Genomic DNA, 3,217 nt, shown 5'->3' with positions numbered 1-3,217 from the left:
AAGGAAGAAGCCCAATAATACGATCCGCCAAAAAATAGTTGGACAGTAAATACTGGTTTAGCTGAAGTTAGAGCCTGGCCTAGCTAAATAGAGATGCAACAAAATCATAGGGGAAAAAAAAAATCTCAAAAGCGAATTTGTCTTTATAAATAAATGATTATTACTTTCCCCACATTCAAAGGACACGATTTGACACACATATTTTGGTCATTATAAATAAAATTATAGTGATAATTTGTCACGTAGTCACAATTAAAAATAATATTAGTGGTGATATAAAATTTAATTATCATGATATATGACCAAAAAAATGTGAGTTTAGAGTAAATAAGATATATTTTATTTTTAATAAGTTAAGATCACGAATATTTCAAAATAAAAACAAATATAACCTTATTTTATTTAATTTGAAGGAATTTTTACATAATAATTTTATTATTATTTTCACCAAGAGATCAATAACATAATCCTCAAATATGAAGTAACCTGTTACTTATATAAATAGTTTTTGGTGTGTTAAAAATTTAATTAATTTGTACCAGCAAAAAACGTTATGTTGATGTATATGAACTTAAGACTTGAGAGTTAGATTATATATTTATATTTCTTTTATATATAACTTATATGTTGTTTACACTTATGAAAAAGTAAGCTAGGTAAATATTATTTAGCACAAATCTTGAATTAATGTAATAAGCCCTGAAATAATGATTTCAAGGAGAAAAAAAATTCTGTCTTAATTATTATGAAATAACATTGCCTCTCCTTTTTATATTTTCAGTTCTGTTCTTTCAATAAAATATTATTAATGTAATATATTTTCTTTAATTGATAGTATTTTCAATTAATATTTTTTTATTAAATTACATTACTATAAAATTTGAGACGACCATTACGTGGGTGACCGGGGAGTCTCGAGGCACCATCTAACCTTATAATGAGAAAATAAAAACTACAACTATCCTTAATAAGTGTTCACATTGTCCCAATTAGGCCTTTCATCCATATTCATTCATCCATGAGTTCATTTCTTAGCTTTTGAATTGATGACCGTGAGTTTTCCATTTATTTAAATTCATACCATTGTAATCCGACAACTAATTAAGGGGGAATGAAGGGATGATGTTTGATAGAGGAATTTTTTTTTTTTTTCTAAAAAATATGATTACTGAGGATATGTTAGGGAAGTAAATTTTTCGAAAAATATGAGAAAAAAATTATTTGATAGGACGAAATATTATAAAAAGACTGCACTAGTGACGCCGGCAGGAAGAAGAAATCAACAAAATGAACTAGGCTCTAGCTTCCACACCACCGCGCCACTAACGTAAGAAGAAGAAGGAGCAATATGGACTTAGTGCTAGTGGCGGCATTATCGCACCCAGTGGCGAATCCAGAATTTTTTTTTTTATATCTGTATATTTTAGGGCAGGGATTCGGAGCGACGACCACGAAGATTTTTTAAAGAAAATTTAAATGTATTAAAAAATAAAAGAATATAAACAAAAAATATTATATTTGTAGGTTTTAGACATTTGAAATAAGTTTGTATCCCTCACAAATTATAATTTAACTTAAATCAATTATACTCATTATGTTATTGAAACAATTACAACCTAAAAATCCAAAAGTAAATATCAATTATACCATTTATTGCTATTAAAATAGTTATAACAAATAAATAAATATAGAAAGTTACCTTTCATTGAGACTTGTCAAATTACTACGAACCCAAATTTTTTTGCGCTCTCAATGTTTCAATATCATGATCCAGTTTTTGCTTCCACTTCAAAAGCAAAGCTTTGAAGAATCAACCAAAGTTTTAAAGAAATAATCGATAATGATAATTAAAAAATAAATAAACACCACAAAAAGACATTGTAAAATATAGTATAATTGTATGGGTTAATTGATCAAAAATTCACCTTTGTCGATGTTTATTTGATCTAAAGTTGACCACTTTTGTTTCACAAAAAAAACGTGAAAAATCCCGTGCGATTCTCCTCCACTTGATGAAGATTGAATTTCAGGAATCATCAATGTTTATTAAGATGTGGAGCTAATAAGGTTTATATTTCAAAAAAGAAAAAAGGAAAAATAATGAGCTAAGGTTTAAGCTTTAAGTTTTTTATTGTAAGGGTTGAATAAGTTGGGCCTATGTTTACTTTTTTCTTTTCAATATTTCTATTTTCTTTTTTCTTTTATTTTTACTTGATCTAAATCATCCACCCCTTTGATTTTTTTTTTCTCCCCAATTTTGTGTCTGCAAGTGGAGACAATTGCAACAATGTGTGTTCACTATTGATCGCGCCACTAGTGTGGAGGTCAAAAATACTGGGAATCTAAAAATATCACTCTCGCATAATAATATTATTGGATGCTATTTTGGCTTAAAAATTATTCAAAAGTAGAATCATGAAAAATTCAGATTTTTGAAAAATAAATTCACAATTTTTGTATTCAATATAGATAAATAAAATTATCAATCTCAGTTTTCTAGGAATTCAAAAAAATTTATTGTACCAAAGTGTCCTAAGGTTCATGCATGTGAAGAAAAAATATCAACTTGTTTTGGGAAAATGTCAAAAGTATTCATATCAATTACCAACTTTATTGAAAACATTTTGTCCTGGCTATTCCTAGATACGTCGTTAAATTAGAGGAGCATATGGAATTGGTGACAATGGTCAGTACACCAAATCTCACCAAATAGCAATGGCAGAAAAAGTGGCATGATTCGTCCGGTTTTCTGTGAACTAGATATGGGTCATAATCTTTTATTATAGTTGGCCCAATCAAATTGACTCATACCCGTTCGCAAACAAGATTGCTTGATTTTGTCACCTCTTAACAAAATGGATTCATGCCGTTCAAGTTGCTCAACTAACAAGGAGGAATAAGTTTCTCGTATTATAAAAAATAAAATTATTTATATATATATATATATATATATATATATATATATATATATTCATATATTTTTTTTTATATAAAATCATATGAAAAAAAGAAAAAATATATATGAATATATATATATATATATATATATATATATATATATATATATAAGTAATTTATATCATATATCTGAGAGAGATTAAATCCAATAACAAAAGTGCTTAATAATAATAACACAAGTTATAAGAAGAAATTGTTAAATCAATTCGGATAAATTAGCTACTAAATAACTTTTTATGTGAATAGGTTTTAGATTTAA

This window comes from Gastrolobium bilobum, unplaced genomic scaffold (assembly GCF_033153095.1).
Source record: "Gastrolobium bilobum isolate Gb01-03AN ecotype WA unplaced genomic scaffold, APGP_CSIRO_Gbil_v1 utg3588, whole genome shotgun sequence".
In the NCBI taxonomy this organism is placed as follows: domain Eukaryota; kingdom Viridiplantae; phylum Streptophyta; class Magnoliopsida; order Fabales; family Fabaceae; genus Gastrolobium; species Gastrolobium bilobum.
Note: the sequence above shows the minus strand (reverse complement) of the source record.